Source organism: Symphalangus syndactylus, chromosome 14, assembly GCF_028878055.3.
Source record: "Symphalangus syndactylus isolate Jambi chromosome 14, NHGRI_mSymSyn1-v2.1_pri, whole genome shotgun sequence".
In the NCBI taxonomy this organism is placed as follows: Eukaryota; Metazoa; Chordata; class Mammalia; order Primates; family Hylobatidae; genus Symphalangus; species Symphalangus syndactylus.
In genome coordinates, this window is record NC_072436.2 from 24,479,414 (window position 1) to 24,501,001 (window position 21,588).

Below are 21,588 nucleotides of genomic sequence, written 5' to 3' on the forward strand. Positions count from 1 at the left end.
GGACCCAGAGGCTGGAGGCTGGGACCAAAGTCAGACCACCAAACAGATGACTCAGAATCACAATAGTTTGAAGCCAGTGGTCTTTCAGATGCAATTTACAACTTGCTGCTCTATGCAGCTAACTGGTCTGTTTTCAAATGGACCAGGACATTTTCAAATTGGGCAATAGGAATTGCATAAGTATTGAAAAAGCATCATTCTGAGATTTATGGTAACCAAGATGACTTAAGGCTTATATTTTATTCTATGCACTATATTCAAGGTTTAGGAGAGGCAAGGCAACTGCCGAAATGCATAAGCAGGCAGCAGTCAGATTCACTGTAACTGGCAGATCTCTAAATAGGTAGAGGTGAAGATCTAGCTGAGAAGCAGAACACTAGAATCAGGGGCCATTTTGGGGTAAGTTTAAGGAGCAGGGTAATACTTTATAGGAGTGGATAAGTCAGATGCCCCAGTCGGAGGTTAGTTCCAAGGCTTCCAGGTCTGGTCCTGCAGGTTGCTCATAGCACAGGAGCACCCAGTCAAGAGACTAAGTAGGGGCTAAAACTGAGCTCGCATAGTCCTTGCCGAGTGTACCTTTGGGCCTCTGTCTTCCCAGAAAAGCCACCATTTTTAAATTCACACCAAGGTACCACACGGGTTAATGGAGGCCCTGGTTGGTTGTGATTCCAGTTGATTGATTCCAGTTGGTTGTGTCTCCACTGAAAGAGCTTCTGTGGACAGCCTCCCTGGAGTTTGAGGCTTGGGGACCTTGCTTCTAAGCAAGTCTTCTTCTAGGATTCTCTTTCTGTCTCTTGTATCTCACAGCATCACTAGTCCCTCAATGGCTCAAGTTGAAAACCTAGGCATCATCCTTATTCTTCCCTTTGTCTTACTCCCATATCCAATCCATGAGAAAGTTTAATTGGTGCTTCCTCCAGGACAGATCTCAAATCTATCCACCCCCAACCCTAGCCTAAGCTCTATCATCTCTTTCCTGGGCCACTGCAGGACCACTTAATTGGTCTTCCTGCTTTCATTCTTGCCCTTCTCAATTTGGACTCCACAAGTAGCCATCTTTTAAAAATGTACCTGTTTAAACCCACTTTATGTCTTGAATAAATGGAAAGATATGCCCTGTTCTCATACAGGAAGAGACATTGAAATGTCAGTTTTTCTTAAATTAAACCAAAAATGTAACTTAGCCCAATGAAAGTAGAATTTTTTTAGAAGTAGACAAGCTAATTCACCAGTCCAAATGAAAAAAAAAGTAGGAATAAATATCCCACCAGATATTAATCAAGAACAAAAAGAATAACAAGCCCAAGAAAAAATAATGGCAAATGTCATGAACAGATAGTTCTCAGAAAAGGAAATACAAATAGTTCCTATGATGAGATTCTCAACCTGGCTCATAAAAAGATAAATGTAAATTAAGACCATATTGAAACCCCACTGTGACCTAAGAGTTGGGCACACATAAAAAGTGTAAGGAACACACTGTTTCATTAAGTGTGTACAGAATCAAATGGTTTCATACATCATTAGCGAGATTGTAAATTGTCGCACACAGACATGATACAGAGCAATTTGGCAATAATTGTCAGATTTAAAAATGTATCAAACCTTTTGATGCATGTATTTTTAAAAGGTTGATACATTTTATAAATGTAATCCTAGCACTTCCACTTATATAAATGTATCTTGCATATATAAATGCACGTGTACATGAAGGCATATGTATAAAGGCAGCACTGACTCCAGTAGCAAACAATTATTAAATGTCTATCCACAGAAGATTAGTTAGATCAATTATGCATTCATTTGCTAGAATTATTTGCAGCTGTTTAAAAAATGAGATTTTTTTTTTTTTTAATTATATGTACTGATATAGAAATATCTTCCAGATGTATGAGTGAAAATGCAAAATGCAGAAATGTGCATAGAATGTTAGCATGTATGGGTTTTTAAAAAGATTATATATAAATATACATTTAAAATATCTGGGCTGTATGCAGTGGCTCATGCCTATAATCCCAGCATTTTGGGAGGCCAAGGTGAGAGGATCATTTGAGCCCAGGAGTTTGAGACTAGGCTGGACAATATAGTGAGATCCCGTGTCTACAAAAAATATATAAAAAATTAGCCAGGCATGGTGGCATGTGCCTGTAGTCTCAGCTACTCAGGAGGCTGAGGCAGGAGAATTCTTTGAGCCTAGGAGATTGAGGCTACAGGAGCCAAGATTATACCTCTGCACTCCAGCCTGAGTGACAGAATGAGACCTCATATCTAAATAAATAATAAATGAATTGCTTTTTAGCCAAAGCCATAATGCTTGAATTCTTTGAAAATTTCAGATTGCCGGGCGCGGTGAATCACACCTGTAATCCTAGCACTTTAGGAGGCCGAGGCGGGCGAATTGCCTGAGTTCAGGAGTTCGAGACCAGCCCGGGCAACATGGTGAAACCCTATCTCTACTAAAATACAAAAAATTAGCTGGGCGTGGCAGCATGCGCCTGTAGTCCCAGCTACTTGGGGGGCTGAGGCAGGAGAATTGCTTGATCCCAGCCGGGCGCGGTAGCTCACGCCTGTAATCCCAACACTTTGGGAGGCCAAGACGGGCAGATCACGAGGTCAGGAGATCGAGACCATCCTAGCTAAGACAGTGAAACCTGGTCTGTACTAAAAATACAAAAAATTAGCCGGGTGTGGTGGTGGGCACCTGTAGTCCCAGCTACTCGGGAGGCTGAGGCAGGAGAATGGTGTGAACCCGGGAGGCGGAGCTTGCAGTGAGCCGAGATTGCACCACTGCACTCCAGCCTGGGCGACAGAGCAAGACTCCGTCTCAAAAAAAAAAAGAAAAAAAAAAGAGAGAATTGCTTGATCCCAGGAGGTGGAGGTTGCAGTGAGCCGAGACTGTGCCACTGCACTCCACCCTGGGCAACAGAGCGAGACTCCATCTCCCAAAAAAAAAAAAAAAGAAAAAAAGAAAATTTCAGCTCTAAAGGACCCACCCAAATAATCCCCATATCTTTTCATTCGTGACTAGTTTAATTGACATGGGGGAGGGTATTAAGTTCGTTCATAATGCTTCCCCAAACCTTGCTGGGGAGAAGTATCCAGCCATGCACATTTCCCGAATTTTTTAAACAGGAGCCTGTGGCCTCTATCATCAATAGGAATTAACATATTGAAGTTTTTCCTTTTTTTTTTTTTTTTGAGATGGAATCTCACTGTGTCACCCAGGCTGGAGTGCAGTGGCAAAATCTCGGCTCACTGCAAGCTCTGCCTCCTGGGTTCACACCATTCTCCTGCCTCAGCCTCCCGAGTAGCTGGGACCACAGGTGCCAGCCACCACTCCCGGCTAATTTTTTGTATTTTTGGTAAAGATGGGGTTTCACTGTGTTAGCCAGGATGGTCTCGATCTCCTGACCTCGTGATCCACCTGCCTCGGCCTCCCAAAGTGCTGGGATTACAGGCGTGAGCCACTGCGCCTGGCCTGAAGTTTTTTCTAAAAAAGAACAAAAGAAAAACTTTTATAAATGAATTTTTTGAAACATATATAAAAAGTTTCAAACAATGAATCTCATTGAATCCTTGTCAGCCAGATTCAACAATTATCAACTTGTGAAGAATCCTATTTGATCTATCTCCTTCCTTATCTCTTTATCTCTAGATAATGAAACCTTGAAATAAAACCACCATGAGGAGACTCCTGGAGGTGATGCTATGTTCCCTGTCTGTTGGTTTCACAATTACGCACATATAAAACTCATCAAATTGTACATTTTAAGTATGTGCAGTTTATTGCAAATCAATTATACCACAATAAAACCTTGAATTTGTTGAAGGTTATAAAGAGCTAAGTACAGCAAAATGAATAAACAAACTAGAAGAAAGCTAGGAGAAGAACCAGTTGGGTCTCTACTATGGCCTTCAGCTGACTTTGCCTGGAGGGCCAAGATAAGCCCACTCTGTCCAGCAGATGTGAGGCTCAAGTTGAGTTCCTTTTCAAAAACTGAAACATGACCCTTCAGCTCTGTAGCAGACACTTTGCTAGTCCCAGGAATACAAAATAAAGAAGATACGCTCCCTGTCACTGAGAAGCTCAGGTCTTTCTGCTATAGCCCAAAAGGAGAAAGGTTTAGCCTGGAGGGGAGTCTCATTTGAAAAAGTACAATAGATTGGGAGGCCAAGGAGGGCGGATCATGAATCAGTAGATCGAGACCCTCCTGGCTAACACGGTGAAACCCCGTCTCTACTAAAAATACAAAAAAATTAGCTAGGCATGGTGGCGGGCGCCTGTAGTCCCAGACACTTGGGAGGCTGAGGCGGGAGAATGGCATGAACCCAGGAAGCGGAGCTTGCAGTGAACCAAGATTGCACCACTGCACTCCAACCTGGGCAACAGAGCGAGACTCCGTCTCAAAAAAAAAAAAAAAAGAGAGAGAAGGAAAAGAAAAGCACAATCAAATGGGCAAAAGCAAGTAAATTAAAATGAAAAGAATGCCATTTATTTCTCTTATGCCTTGAAAGGCATTAAACAATTAGATGCCCAATCCAATTTAGAACCCGCAGCCAGATGTTTTGATCCCTCTTTCGTCTTCTTTCTTCCTCCTAACATTCACTCTCATCTCCCACATTCTCAGCAGGCTTTCTGAAGTCCCCTTATGGCCGGGCTGTGGTGGCTCATGCCTGTAATCCCAGCACTTTGGGAGGCCAAGGAGGGTGGATTCCTTGAGATCAGGAGTTTGAGACCAGCCTGGGCAACATGGGTAAGCCCCGTCTCTACCAAAAATATAAAAATTAGTGAGTCTTTAAATAAATAAGTCCCTTTATCTACCCTCCCAAAATAGATTCCTCCTTCTACTCATAACAAGATCAGTTTTTAACACCCTCTCCTCTCTTTTATTATTTTTTGTACTCTTTATTATATATGACTTTCAACCAAAAAATCCCTCCATTTCTCTCTTTAAGGTAAGCCTTCTATCCTCGTTTTATGATTTTGCATCATAAAAAGTCTAGGAATTAGTTGTGAACAGGATAGGTTAGGGTGGGATCAGCATCTGAGCAGAAAGAAAGTGCTGTCATTACCAAGATTCTCATTCACTCATTCAACAATGAATGCTAAGTCCCAGAATACCAAGATATTATTTGTATATTATATATTGACACAGTCATGAGCAAAACATAGTCCCTACCTTTGTATAATTTATGTTCCCTTTGGTGATTGGCATGGGAGAGGGATCCTAGCAAAATTTAACTTATCACATTTGCCACTTATATTTATTTATATAATAACCATCTTTTTTTTTTTTTTTGAGATGGAGTCTCGCTCCGTTGTCCAGGCTGGACTGCAGTTGTGTGATCTTGGCTCACTGCAACCTCCGCCTCCCAGGTTCAAGTGACTCTCCTGCCTCAGCCTCCTAAGTAGCTGGGATTACAGGCGCCCACCACCATACCCGGCTAATTTGTGTATTTTTAGTAGAGATGAGGTTTCACCATGTTGGACAGGCTGGTCTCAAACTCCTGACCTCAGGTGATCCGCCCACCTCGGCCTCCCAAAGTGCTGGGATTACAGGCGTGAGCCACCGTGCCTGGCCAATAGCCATCATTTAATACACATGTGCGGCCGGGCATGGTGGCTCACGCCTGTAATCCCAGCACTTTAGGAGGCCAAGGTAGGCAGATCATTTGAGGTCAGGAATTCAGGACCAGCCTGGCCAACATGGTGAAACCTCATCTCTACTAAAAATACACCAATTAGCCGGGCATGGTGGTGGGCGCCTGTAATCCCAGCTACTCGGGAAGCTGAGACAGGAGAATCGCTTAAACTGGGGAGGCAGAGGTTGCAGTAAGCCAAGATTGTGCCACCACTCCAGCCTGGACAACGAAATGGAACCTGTCTAAAAAACAAAACAAAACAAAACAAAAAACGCATGTGTAACTCCCTTCAAAACATTGATCCTGTTTTAATTTGGATGGTTTGGTCAGGTGCAGTGGCTCACACCTGTAATCTCAGCACTTTGGGAGGCCAAGACGGATGGATCACGAGGTCAGGAGTTCAAGACCAGCCTGGCCAAGATGGTGAAACCCCGTCTCTACTAAAAATACAAAAAAAATTAGCCGGGTGTGGTGGCAGGTGCCTGTAATCCCAGCTACTCTGGAGGCTGAGGCAGAGAATTGCTTGAACCTGGGAGGCAGAGGTTGCAGTGAGCCGAGATTGCGCCACTGCACTCCACCCTGGGAGACAGAGTGAGACTCCATCTCAAAAATAATAATAATAATAATTTGGATGCTTTATGCTATACACAGTAATGGAGTAAATACTGTGGGACTGTGTACATGCATGACTACAAATTTATCTTGTCACTTGTTACCTGTCTTTTGTCAGTTTAAGTTGCAGGCCCCCCATATTGGTGGGAGTAAAAACTTCCATCAATAGGCATAGGGCACAGATTTAAGCAAAACTTGCTTGAGGACGTGTGTCTAACAAGGTTCGTATAGGTAAATCAGTAAGTGACAGAGAATGACCACCTCCTCTTAGAGCTATTTCACAAGATTCAATGTGGTGATGACAGCCTGGGTCTTTGGAAGGCACACATAATATTATTTGGCAAACTGTATAATCCGCCATTGTATCTGTGGTTAACACAGACTTAGTACTAGAATAGTGACACTTCCCAAAGCCTTGGAATCTATTCAAATGTCATTCAAATTTCTGTACAAAATGCAATTCTAACAAACAGGAAGAACATAAAAAATATTCAGAAACAGAACTTAATAAACATAAACTGAGCACTTATAACAGGCCCTGTTATAGATGCTACAGATAAACAATAAACAAAACAGTGTCTTTTTGTTTGTTTGTTTGTTTTACTTTTGTTTTGACATGGGAGTCTCACCACACTGCTCAGGCTGGCCTCAAACTTCTGGACTCAAGCAATCCTTCCATCTCAGCCCCCTGAGTAACTGAGACTACAGGCATGTACTACTGTGCCCAGCCAGGACAGTTTCAGTGGGAGGGAGGTTGTCAAAGCTTGTTTAGAGGGAGTTTCAGAGAGAAGGGAAGGAGAGAAATTGAAGTCAGAGGCTACAGAATGCTGTTGCAAAGAAGAGTGAAAAAAGAGGGTGGCCAATGAGATCTAGTACATTTTTATGGGAAAATAACAATATTTTTGTACAAAAATAGGAATGGCCCTAGAGAGGAAAGGAAGCAGTAAATGAATATGTCGAATAAATATGTTGGCTAAGTATGGTTGATAGGTGTCAAGGAGAAAAAAACTTTTCCTCCACCCACTTAGGTCCTGTGAATTAAACTCACAAAAGAGAGATAACAAGCAAAGAGTCAAATTTATATATATACATATATATATATAAATGTGTAAATTTGTATTTACGTGTGTGTGTGTGTGCGTAGGAACATAGAAAAAAATGTGACTCAGCTGGATGTGGTGGCACATGCCTGTAATCTCAGCTACTCAGGAGGCTGAGGCAGGAGAATCGCTTGAACCCGGGAGGCAGAGGTTGCAGCGAGCCAAGATCATGCCATTACACTCCAGCCTGGGCAACAAGAGCAAAACTCCATCTCAAAAAAAAAAGTGTGACTCAAAATGTCGGTTAGAATTTGGGGCTTATATACTGTCTTCATGGAGAAGAGGGAGAGAAGGACAAATTAGGGGAAAACTAATGACTTTTAGGAAAGATAAATGGGCTTTTAGAAGACCAGATAGAAGATAAAATAGTTTTGTGTGAATGTCTGTTTAGGTGATCTCTTAATCCCAGTGTCGACTGTCTCTAGTGATAACAGCCGAGAGCCTGGTTATGAAAATCTCAGGGCTAGAATTTTTTTTTTTTTTTGAAACGGAGTCTCGCTGTGTCGCCCAGGCTGGAGTGCAGTGGCGCAATCTCGGCTCACTGCAAGCTCCGCCTCCCGGGTTCACGCCATTCTCCTGCCTCAGCCTCTCCGAGTAGCTGGGACTACAGGCGCCCGCCACCAGGCCCGGCTAATTTTTTTGTATTTTTTTTTAGTAGAGACGGGGTTTCACCGTGGTCTCGATCTCCTGACCTCGTGATCCGCCCGCCTCGGCCTCCCAAAGTGCTGGGATTACAAGCGTGAGCCACCGCGCCTGGCTCAGGGCTAGAATTTATGACAGTTGAGTTCTTTTGGGAGTCTCCACTTTCAAGGGAATCCAGAAAAAAAAAAGTTTCTTCCTACATCTGCTCATTCTCAAATGCCTTCAGCTCAAAATAATTGTTATGCCACCACAGCACAGCCTGTGTTTTGGAGACAATGGCAAAGCAAATATTAAAAAAAAAAAAAAAAAAAAAAAGAACTCAGCTGGGAGCAGTGGCTCACACCTGTAATCCCAGCACTTTAGGAGGCCGAGGTGGGTGGATCACCTGAGGTCGGCAGTTCGAGACCAGCCTGGCCAACATGGTGAAACCCTGTCTTGGCCGGGCGCAGTGGCTCATGCCTGTAATCCCAGCACTTTGGGAGGCCGAGGCGGGCGGATCACGAGGTCAGGAGATCGAGACCATCCTGGCTAACACGGTGAAGCCTCGTCTCTACTAAAAATACAAAAAATTAGCCGGGCGTGGTGGCAGGCGCCTGTAGTCCCAGCTACTCGGGAGGCTGAGGCAGAAGAATGGTGTGAACCTGGGAGGCGGAGCTTGCAGTGAGCCGAGATTGCCCCACTGCACTCTAGCCTGGGCAACAGAGCAAGACTCTGTCTCAAAAAAAAAAAAAAGAAACCGCCTCTCTACTAAAAATGCAAATATTAGCCAGGCGTGGTGGTGGCACCTGTAATCCCAGCTACTTGGGAGGCTGAGGCAGAGAACCGCTTGAACCCGAGAGGAGGGGTTGGAGTGAGCCGAGATCGCACCATTGCACTCCAGCCTGGGCAACAGGAGCAAAATTCCATCTCAAAAAAAAAGGACTCAACCTTGCAGGCAGACATAAGAAAGATATAAGAAAAGTCACCCTGGCATCACAGGCCCACATTGCATTCTCTTCTGAAATGTTTGCTTTTTTAAGTTTAGAAACAAACGGTGTATACTTGTGTTCAAGAGAAGTTAGCATACTAGAAGTTTTAACAGACTAATTGTGTTCCAAATTTAAAATATATAAATGAGTAATGATTGTAGACTGAGATTTTTAAGTTGATATCATATGAATTTTGTAAATATTTTTAAAACACTTAAGAGAATTTTAAGATATTACCAGTTGTATAAGTTTAATTACTTAGGTTTATAAAAACTTAAGTTTGTCTGTTTGTTTGTTTGTTCTGTGATGGAGTCTCCCTCTGTTGTCCAGGCTGGAGTGCAGTGGTGCAATCTTAGCTCACTGCAGCCTCTGCCTCCCAGGTTCAAGCAATTCTCCTATCTCAGCCTCCCGAGTAGCTGGGATTACAAGTGTGTGCCACCACACCCAGCTAATTTTCGTATTTTCAGTAGAGACAGGGTTTTGCCATGTTGGCCAGGCAGGTCACAAACTCCTGACCTCAAGTCATCTGCACACCCCAGCCTCCCAAAGTTCTAGGATTACGCGCGTAAGCCACGTCACCCAGCCTTACTTAAATTTTAAGTCTTTTTTATAAAACAAGATTTTTTTTATAGAGACAGGGTCTCACAATGTTGCCCAGTCTGGTCTCGAACTCCTGAGCTCAAGTGACCCTCCCGCCTTGGCCTCCCAAAGTCTTTGCTGGGATTACAGGCATGAGCCACTGCACCTGGCCAAGCGTTGTCTCAATGAGGAAATCTTTGTCAGGCAATTGATAGTTTATTATTGTTTTCCTTAAACACCCATAAAGTGATTTGTAAACAGAAGAGTCAGATTTGTAAACTGCACTTAAAAACTTAAATATGGTTAAAAATCTGTAACTATAGTAAATTAAATATGAAATTTAAAAATATATCCTCCTAAATGTTTTTCTGGGCAAAAGAAAAGGATGACAAAGTAACCCCCGGGGACATAAAAACTCACATTGATGATTTTGTATGTAATTTTGTCATTTATGCACATTTAACAAGGATCTAGGTACCACTAGGAACCTTAAGTTTCATGAATGTGGTACAATGTGCACATCAACTCCTAAGAGTGTTTGAATTACTTTCCTAAAAGTATCAAACACATATTCAGAGTGAACTTGGACTAAAAGATGTCAAATCCAGAGTCATTACCTCTGGCACTGGGTGCTTCTCTTATAGTTTGGGTGTCAGTGATCAAAATACGGTTTTTGAGCTCCGAAAAAGTGTGAAGAAATGAAAGTCAAACACTGAAAAAGAAATTTTGGCTTCCCAAACTGCTCCATAGCCTTAGAAAAAATTGTAGTGGCATTTGAAAGGAGTAAATTAAGTGGATGGAGAAAGCATGCTTTTTGATCAAAGCTGTTCTCAAACAACAACAATATCCAGTGAAGTTTCTTGAAAGAAAGTTCGCAATGACATTCCCTGGCTCATTTGGACCTATGAAATATTGTTTTGTTTTGTTTTTTTTGTTTTTTTTGAGACGGAGTCTCGCCCTGTCACCCAGGCTGGAGTGCAGTGGCGGGATCTCGGGTCACTGCAAGCTCCGCCTCCCGGGTTCACGCCATTCTCCTGCCTCAGCCTCTCCAAGTAGCTGGGACTACAGGCACCCGCCACCACGCCCGGCTAATTTTTTTGTATTTTTTTTTTTAGTAGAGACGGGGTTTCACCGTGGTCTTGATCTCCTGACCTCGTGATCCGCCCGCCTCGGCCTCCCAAAGTGCTGGGATTACAAGCGTGAGCCACCGCGCCCAGCCGAAATATTGTTTTTATATGTATAAACAGGCTGGGCGTGGTGGCTCACACCTCTAATCTCAGCATTTTGGAAGGCCCAGGCGGGCAGGTCACTTGAGGTCAGGAGTTCGACACCAGCTGGCCAACACGGTGAAACCCTGTCTCTACTAAAACTACAAAAATTAGCTGGGTATGGTGGTGGGCACCTGTAATCCCAGCTACTCAGAAGCCTGAGGCAGGAGAATCGCTTGAACCCGGTAGGTGGAGGTTGCAGTGAGCTGAGATCATGCCACTGCACTCCAGCCTGGGTGACAGAGCAAGACTCCATCTCAAACAATTAATAATTATTTAATTAGTTAATGTGTAAACATTGTCTCTAATAAATACCTTTACTTGACACTAGGTTATTTAGTTATCTATAGCTGACTAAACTGACTACATTATTTATAAAGTGTAACAAGACAAAAACCTTAATACAAAAACACTTAACATTTACTGAATGTTTAACGATGTCCCAGGAAATATTTTAAGCACTTTATAGGCAGATTTTAACTCATTCAATCCTTACATCATATGGGGTGGACGTTTATATTATCTCCATGTAACCTATAAGGAAACCGAGGAACAAAGAGGTTACATGACATAGCCAAGAGCATACACTGGGTAACTAGCAGAGCAGAGATCTGAACCCCTGCAGCCTTACCCACAGCTCAGCCCTAAGTCCATCCCCTCAGTGGTTTCCCATACATGGCTAGCGGCAGCATCTTTTCTTGCAGAGCCCTTAGAGCTTGACAAGAGGAATTCTCCCAAGTTGGTCCTCTCAAGGGTGGAGTAGAATTTTGTTTTTCCAGTTTAGGAGATCTTTTGGTGAAGAACTAAAGCTGCTGCTGGCACAATGTAAATATTGAAAGAGTCGCGAGCAGCCAAGTCTTCCATCTAGTGGTGCGAGAATGACCTCTGGTGATTGAACATGAAGCTTCCTTATGTCGTTCAAAGGAGGAACAAGCAAGCAAAACAAATATTTCACCATGTCTATTGGAGTCCCCACCTATTTGCTAGGTTTTTCTTTCTTTGATAGAGTGTATAGTTGACCTGGAGCACCTGGACTAGGCAAAGATGATGTAAGTGAACCCAAACTCCTATACTCGATGATTTCATCATTTCTTTCTTTCTTTTCTTTTTATTTAGATGGGGTCTTGCTCTGTCGGCAGGCTGGAGTGCAGTGGTGTGATCATAGCTCACTGCAACCTTTGCCTCCCAGGTTCAAGCGATTCTCCTGCCTCAGCCTCCCGAGTACCTGGGATTACAGTCCCGCACCACCACACCAAGCTAATTTTTGTATTTTTAGTAGAGACAAGGTTTCACCATGTTGGCCAGGATGGTCTTGATCTCTTGGCTTCCCAAAGTGTTGGGATTACAGGTGTGAGCCACCATGCCTGGCCTACTCAGTGATTTCTTATTCCACAACAATCTGTGTTTTAACCTGGGAGGCTGTAAGCAGCAGGGAATCCTTAGTGAATACTAATTTCTTCTGTGCAAGTTGAGAATGGGTGACAATTATGTGCCTTTGCGATTGTGAACTATCTGTGTTCGGTCATATTCTGTGCTCTCCATTATGTGCCCAGGAGAATTCTCTTATGTGCAGTATGTTCTGTCTTTTTTGTTTTGTTTTGTTTTGTTTTGAGACAGGGTCTCACTCTGTCACCCAGGCTGGAGTGAGTGCCGCGGCGCACGATCTCAGCTCATTGCAACCTCTGCCTCCCAGGCTTCGGCGATCCTCCCACCTCAATGCCCCCGAGTAACTAGGGCTACAGGTGCACAGTACCATGCCTGGCTAATTTTTGTATTTTTTGCAGAGACAGGGTTTGCCATGTTGCCCAGGCTGATCTCAAACTCCTGGCCTCAACAGATCTGCCCACCTCAGCCTCCCAAAGTGCTGGGATTACAAGCGTGAGCCACTGCGCCTGGCCACAATACTTTTGTTTATGGATAGAATGTGGTACAAACAATGATATTACAGACACTGTCAAAGGCTAGGTAGCAGCAAATGACAAGTTTCCTTTACAGTTGTTATACATAGATTTTCCTACACAGTTTCTTCAACACAGACTAGCAAACTCACTAAAATGGATAAAACTGTCTTAAACTCATCAGTTTGAATCTAAAGTACTACAAGTTGAGCATTCCAAACCCAAAAATCCAAAATGGTCCAAAACCTAAATCTTTTTGAGCTCTGACATGACAGTCAAAGGGAAATGCTTGTTGGAGCATTTGGGATATCAGATATTCAGATAAGGGATGTTCAACCAGTAAGTCTGACACAAATATTCCCAAACCCCACAAAATCTGAAATCCAAAACACTTCTGGTCCTAAGCATTTTGGATAAAGGATGCTCAACCTGATAAATAAGACTGTAGAAAGACTTGGGCCAGATACACCTAGTTTTATTCCATAGATGTGAATAAAGCATTGCAAATGAAATCTGCTATTGCCCCACCTAAAGGAGCTACACCATCAAGACAAAAATACCTCTGTCCGCAATTTCTGTTGGTCTTTGTATGGACATAAAGATAACCAGGCAGGCATTGAGTATAACCGCAGGGTGGCCATATTTGCTCAGCGTACTCCTTCCCAAGTCAGTGGTAGTAGAACCTCCTGTTCACTGTTAAGCAGTTCCTGTCTTTCTGGGTTCTTTCTCTTTGCTTCCACAACACTCCACACTTATCTCCAACACAGTCTGGAAATTATCTTTTTATGTTGTCTCACCAACTACAAGAGTTATAAAACGCTTTCTTGATACCTCTCCCACTTTGTGGTACAGCACCTAGCATATTCTAGGCCCATTCGCTCCACACCCGATAAATATTACTTGAGTGCCCCCTATATACCAGACACTGGGGACACAGCAGTTACTCAAATAAAATCCCTCATCTATGGAGCGTCCATTCTAGTTTGCTGTGCTGAACAGAAGGAGAATCTGGTGCCAGACCTCCTTTTATTGACCAAATCATTCATATAATATTAACTCCTTCAGCTGATGTATTTGCATTTAAATTTTTTTTTGCCAGGTGTGGTGGTTCATCCCTGTAATCCTAGCACTTTGAGAGGCCAAGGCAGGCAGATTACCTGAGGCAAGGAGTTTGAGACTAGCCTGGCCAACATGGTGAAACCTTGTCTCTACCAAAAATACAAAATTAGCCAGGCATGGTGGCTCACGCCTGTAGTCCCAGCTACTCGGGAAGCTGAGGCAGGAGAATCACTTGAATCTGGGAGGCGAAGATTGCAGTGAGCTGAGATAGCACCATTGCACTCCAGCCTGGGCGACAAGAGCAAAACTCCATCTAAAAAACCAATAATAAAATAAAATAAAAATTTTTTTTGAGGGTGGGGGGATCTGTGGATTATCTTTCTGGTTTTCGGTAAAATCTCCTGCATCAGCAGGAAAGTAGGGGAATACCTGAGAGACAAGTGGCCTTCTTGCCCTTCATCATTCCAGATTTAACAACAAGGGATTCGGAAATAAATTCCCCTTTTGGTGCCTGTGAAACGGGAGATTGTCAAAAGCGTGTTAATTAGTCTCTTCTCCCTCTCTTAGTCTGTTGGGACTGCTATAACAGAATACTATAGACTGGGTGACTTGTAAACAATGAGAATTTAGCTGGGCCAGGTGGCTCACGCCTGTAATCCCAGCACTTTGGGAGGCCAAGTCAGGCCAATCACAAGGTCAAGAGTTTGAGACCAGCCTGGCCAACATGATGAAACCCCGTCACTATGAAGAAAACAAAAATTAGCTGGGCATGGTGGTGCGTGCCCGTAATCCCAGCTACTTGGGAAGCTGAGGTAGGAGAATCGCTTGAACCCAGGAGGCGGAGGTTACAGCGAGCCGAGATCGAGCCATTGCACTCCAGCCTGGGCGACAGAGTAAGACTCAGTCTCTGACAAAAAAAAAAAAAAAAAAAAGAGCATTTATTTCTCACTATTCTGGAGTCTGGGAAGTCCAAGATCAAGGTGCTGGCAGATTTGGCATCTGGTGAGGGCCACTTTCTGGCTTAGAGATGACACCTTCTTGCTGTGTCCTCACAGGCTGAGAAGGATGAGACTCTCCCGAGTCTCTTTTATAAGGGCACTAATCCCATTCACGAGGGCTTTGCCCTCATGACCTGATCACCTCCCAAAGGCCTCCCCCCCCCCCCGATACCCGAAGGTTGGGAGTTAGGATCTTAGCATATGAATTTGGGAAGCAACATAAACATTGTCTGTAGCACCTCTGCTTCCTTGCTTCCCCGCCTCTGCCTGGAGGCTGATGCTCAGATTGCCTGGGGCTTTTGTTTGTTTGGTTTGTTGTTGTTGTTTTTTTTGTTTGTTTGTTTTGTTTTGCTTTGAGACAGAGTTTCTCTCTTGTTGCCCAGGCTGGAGTGCAGTGGTGTGATCTTGGCTCATTGCAACCTCCACCTCCCGGGTTCAAGTGATTCTCCTGCCTCAGCCTCCTGAGCAGCTGGGATTATAGGCACGTGCCACCATGCCCAGCTAATTTTGTATTTTTAGTAGAGATGGGGTTTCACCATGTTGGCCAGGCTGGTCTCGAACTCCTGACCTCAGGTGATCTGCCCACCTCGGCCTCCCAAAGTTCTGGGATTACAGGTGTGAGCCACTGCACCCAGCCTGTTTTTGTTGTTTTTCTGAGATGGAGTCTTGCTCTGTTGCCCAGGCTGGAGTACAGTAGTGGGATCTCAGCTCACTGCAACCTCCACCTCCTGGGTTCAAGCGATTCTTCTGCCTCAGCCTCCTGAGTAGCTGGGATTACAGGCACCTGCCACCACGCCTGGCTAATTTTTGTATTTTTAGTAGAGACTGGGTTTTGCCATGTTGATCAGGCTAGTCTTGAACTCCTGACCTCAAGTGACCCACCAGCCTTGGCTTCCCAAAGTGCTAGGATTGCAGGCATGAGCCACCGTGCCGCGCCTCAGAGTGCCTGTTTTTTTAAGGATATCATCCAGTCTTTCCCTCTTTGTGCCCAAGAATCCAGACTCTGAACCAGCTGTGCCTCTCATGAAAAAACCAGAACATCTTTGCTGCCCCCTTGCCCTGTCACTGTCCTTTCTCTGAACCCTCGCTGCCTTCCTTTACTTTGCTGCCTCTAGTCTCCAGGTCACTGGCACCCCAAACACATCCAGCTGCCTCAGGGAAGGCATGCTTGTGCCAGATCCTCTCAAGCATGGTGGGCAGAGTCCATAGCTCCTGGCTTATGATCTTACTCACACATATTGCAGACTCCTTGGAATCAGAGGCGAAAGCCAAGGTTCCTGTCTTTAAAGAGCTCAGAGTCTACTTGTTTTTGTTTTTGGAGATAAGGTCTTGCTCTGTCACCCAGGCTGGAGTGCAGTGGCACAATCATAGCTCACTGCATCCTTCAACGCCTGGTCTCAAGCAATCCTTCTACCTCAACCTCCTGAATTAATAGAACTGCAGGCACACACCACTGTGCCCAGGTGATTTTTTTTTTGATGGAGTCTTGCTCTTTTGCCCAGGCTGAAGTGCAGTGGCATGATCTCAGCTCACTGCAACCTCTGCCTCCTGGGTTCAAGCGATTCTCCTGCCTCAGCCTCCCCAGTAGCCAGGATTACAGGCATGTGCCACCACACCCAGCTAATTTTTGTATTTTTAGTAGAGATGGGGTTTTGCCATGTTGGCCAGGCTGGCCTCAAACTCCTGACCTCAAGTGATCTGCCCTCATCAGCATCCCAAAGTGCTGGGATTACATGTGTGAACCACTGCACCCAGCCATGGGTGATTTTTAAATTTTTTTTTGGTAGAGATAGTATCTCGCTATGTTGTGCAGGCTGGTCTCAAACTCCTAGCCTCAAGCAATCCCCCTGCCTTGGCTTCCCAAAGCGCATGAGCCACTGTGCCTGGCCTGGATCTATTTGTCTTGGTCCAACGATCAATGATTTTGGGAGATGCTCTAACTTCATTTCATTTTTGAGTGATCATCCATCACAATGACCTTTCACACTTTAGTCTTAAGTTCTTCTGATTTTCCAACTTATTTCTCCAATAATCATCTTTCAACAAATACTGAGGTGAACAGGAAGAGCTCTCATCCAAAGAAATTCTCTAGGGAAAAAAAAGGATTTAGTGAAAACCATTCACAGCTCTTAATTTATCCTTTTACACAATTGAATTTTCAGATCTAGAGTGTCTTAATACACCTATTGCTATATCCATTTCTACCTGCTCCAATATCTAGAAAATGTTGAAATATTAGACTGAACTATCAATCACCAATTATTTTGATAATATAAAATAGCTTAACCACCACAGTTTGTCTCAAGTTGCTTCATAGGAGAAACAGATCCATAGAGAAATAGATACATGTATATTTTTAAGGAAGGATGTGAAGGATAGAGAGAGACCATCTCTTCATGCTGCAGTTGTATTCCCCGTAGGAATATACAAAATAGATTTCTATTTACTGGAAAAGATTCTGGGTGGATTTCAGATGTGGTCATCTGGGATGCTGGAGCCCTTATTTATCTGTACAGAACAGGCAGGGGGCTCCGAATTAATGAATCCCAGAACCAGAAACATTTCCACTTCACAACTAAGCATGCTGGGACCAGACTTTCTCAAACAAAACAAAGTGGAGAGCTAAAGTCGTTGTGATTTTGCCTGAAACATTCGGCCAATTACAGCCAAAAATGTGTTCCCTAGAATTTTAGGAACACTGCCTCGTAGTTCTCCTTCACCCCTCGTGGGTGCTTGGGACAGAGAACCAAACAAACAACTCAAGATAGGGGCAAAACCTGGCACCCTCCTCTCCCCATTTCTCCTTCAGTGATCTTAGTGATAAAGGTGCTTTGCTCGTCAGCTTGAAAGAAATTACACTGGCCAGGCGGGGTGGCTCATGCCTGTAATCCCAGCACTTTGGGAGGCTGAGGTGGGCGGATCACAAGGTCAAGAAATCGAGACCATCCTGGCTAACATAGTGAAACCCCTTCTCACTAGAAATACGAAAATTAGCTGGGCATGGTGGCACACACCTGTAGTCCCAGCTACTTGGTAGGCTGAGGCAGGAGAATTGCTTGAATCTGGGAGGCAGAGGTTGCAGTGAGCCAAGATTGTGCCACTGCACTCCAGTCTGGTGACGGAGCAAGACTCCGTCACAAAAAAAAAAAAAAAAAAAAAAAAAAAAAAAAAAAAAATTGACATATTTTCAGTGAATCTACACAGAGGGAGTGTGTTTCCTCAAAAACATCCTGTTCCTGTGTTCCCTTTCTGTGAGTGGCAGGGTGGGGGGGTATGCTCTTTTTGCATTTGAACTAGTTTTAAACTTTTAAAAGAAGACTCAAGGGCATGTTAAAAATAAAATACAAACACAAATATTAGAGAAGTGTTTCTCTCCCTAGTGCTCCCACTTCTCCAATCCCACAGAGATAATTTCTTTTTTTTTTTTTTTTTTTTGAGATGGAGTTTCGCTCTTGTCATCCAGGCTGGAGTGCAATGGCACGATCTTGGCTCACTGCAACCTCTGCCTCTTGGGTTCAAGCAATTCTCTTGCCTCAGCCTCCCAAGTAGCAGGGATTACAGATGTCCGCCACCATGCCCAGCTAATTTTTGTATTTTTAGTAGAGACAGGGTTTAACCATGTTGGCCAGGCTAGTCTCGAACTTCTGACCTCAGGTGATCCACCTGCCTCAGCCTCCTAAAGTGCTGGGATTACAAGTGTGAACCACCATGCCCGGCCCCCATAGAGATAACTTCTGTATAATACTTGCCTTTGAAAAAAAAATATTCATAGTGCACACGGTATCTTGATCCAGGTTTTTAAAAAATGAAAGACAAAATGCTTCAGATAACCTCATACTGCTCATCACTGATCTTTTTTAAAAATGACCAACAAATTGGCTCCTCCAGACATTTGGCATTAACTAGTTAACTGGCACCCATAGTTTAGGGCATCTTTGTCTAACCACATCAAAGACGTCTTTTAATGTTTACGCAGCCTTGGAAGTGATCAATACATGTCTATGGATCAAATAGGCTGTATTTGGATCCCTAAAGTGCCATTTCATGGAAAAATAATAACTAAGCATGCAGCCATCATTTTTGGCCTCCTCTGCCACATAAAATATGCTTTAAGATAGATTTCCACACACACACACACAAAGATCCTCAAGGAACAATCAGAACTTTAACGTGTGCTAAAGAGAGAGACAGAGAGAAAGAGAAAGAGAGAGAGAGACTGGTTATTGGAAAGGCTCTGAGTGGATTCATTCCAGATGTTTTTATTACTGCTGATTATCCAAGTGAGGACCAAAACCTTCTTTTACTTTTTATTTATTTACTTATTTTTGAGACAGGGTCTCATTCTGTTACCCAGGCTGGGATGTAGTGGTGTGATCACAGCTCACTACAGCCTCAGCCACTGAGGGCTCAGATAATCCTCCCATCTCAGCCTCCCAAGTATCTGGGACTACAGGTGTGCACCACCACATCCACCTTATTTTTGTATTATTTTGTAGAGATGAGGGCTCACTATGTTGCCCAGGCTGGTCCCGAACTCCTGGGCTCAGGTGATCTTCCTGCCTCTGCCTCCCAAAATTACAGGAGTGAGCCACCGTGCCCTGCCCTCTTTTACTTTTTTTTTTCTTTTATTGAGACAGAGTTTCACTCTTGTTGCCCAGGCTGGAGTGCAATGGCGCAATCTCGGCTCACGGCAAACTCTGCCTCCCCGGTTCAAGTGATTCTCCTACCTCAGCCTCCCGAGTAGCTGGGATTACAGGCATATACCACCACGCCCAACTAATTTTGTATTTTTGGTACAGACAGCGTTTCTCCATGTTGGTCAGGCTGGTCTTGAACTCCTGACCTCAGGTGATCCGCCTGCCTCGGCCTCTCAAAGTGCTGGGATTACAGGCATGAGCTGCCGTGCCGGGCCCACTCTTTTACTTTTCATGAAGAAGATTGGAGCAATAACAGTAGAAAATGTCCAGTTATATTGGAAACTCTATCAATGTCAAGTTGTTATGAAAGTTGCTACTCTTTTGTCCGTTGTCTGAGAGATTCTGTAAACAGAAGCCTGTGGTCTCTGCCTCCCGTTCACCATCACTTTGCTCAAAGACTGAGGCTCCCGGAGGGGCTGGCTGAGCAGCTGGAGTCTTGTGTGTCTCCTTAGGCTCACAAAAAACCTGGACAGACAGCAAAGCACTTGCATTCTTCAAGCTTTTCCTTGGGAGGATTTCTACTAGCGGATCAGTGGCACCTGATACGAAGATCTGGAATTCATAAGCAAACAGGAATTCCATGAGTGTTATGTGAATTTGTACTCAAGGATGCAATTGAGGGCTGGGTGCAGTGACTCTCTCCTGTAATCTCAGCACTTTGGGAGGCTGAGGCAGGTGGATCACTTGAGGTCAGGATTTTGAGACCAGCGGGGCCAACATGGTGAAACTCCATCTCTATTAAAAATACAAAAATTAGCCACGTGTGGTGGCAGGCATCTGTAGTCCCAGCTACTTGGGAGACTAAGGCAGGAGAATTGCTTGAACCTGGAAGGTGGGAGGTTGCAGTGAGCCGCAATTGTGTCACTTCATTCTAGCCTGGGCAACAAAGACTCCAAAGAGGAACGTAATTGACATTCTGTAGCTCCTTGATAGTGCTTCATGGACCCTCAGAAAATAAAGGAAAGAATAGTGTTTTAGAGTCAAACAGATCTAGATGTAGTTCCCAGTGCCAATCCATTTGACTGTGTGACCTGGATAATTTAACCTCCCTGAACCTCCATTTCCTCTTCTGTAAAGTGGGAATAATAATGAACATCCCTCCAAAAGCTGCTGGAAGAATTAAGTGAGATGGAGTCCATGAGGCCCAAAGCCCAGTACCTGGCACATAGTAGATGCTCAATAAATCTAAGTTCCCTACCTAAGACATATATGTTGGGGATGGAAGAGAGAAAGGATCACAAGGGGAGAAAAAAGGAAGACAAGGAAGGAGAAAGCCGGGGCCAGCAGGAGTAAGAATCAGTAAAACATATTTTCTCATGTGACTCTCCTTGAGTCTGCTTGCACTCCTCTTTCTTGAGTGTGTGCTTTTCTCTTTGCAATAAATCTCTGTAATTTCATTATTTTCTGACCCACCTTTGAATGCCTTCTTGTGATGATGTCAAGAGCCTGGACACCAGCTGGGGTCGAGGTCCCATCAGTGTTTGGGGACCTCCCCCAGCCCACTGGTGTCATCTTTATGGCCATCTAGGCTGGAGTATCGTCGCCGAATTCTAGAACCACTGGCAGTTTGTAAATCCTACTCCAATATTAGTCGGGGTCTTCTCACTCTCCGGAGTTACTGCTAATTTCTTCCTTGTTCCTTGGTGTTAACTGCAGCCTGACTCGCCTCAGCTGTAGCGCCTCTGCTCCCTCTGGCTGGAAAACCCAGTTCATCCTGATGGGATGACAGGGAGGTGGGAGGGTTTCAACCTACACTGAGTAGCCCTGAGGAGCCACTGTCCTTCCTGACTGGAGGCTAATGAGGGTGGAGGGTAAAATCCCGCACCGTGCATTGGCTAGATGGCTTCCAAGGAGCATTGTGACTTTTTTCTGGGAAGGATCTTCTGTTTTCCCAAGGGACCAGCTGTGCCAAGACACTGACCCTGGTTAGGAGCTGTTTCATTTTTCCTGTGTCTCTTTAAACTCAGCTTTTCGGCTGGGCACGGTGGCTCACACCTGTAATCCCAGCAATTTGGGAAGCCGAGGTGGGCGGATCACTTGGGATCAGGAGGTCGAGACCAGCCTGGTCAACATGGTGAAACCCTGTCTCTACCAAAAATACAAAAACTAGCCGGGAGTGGTGGC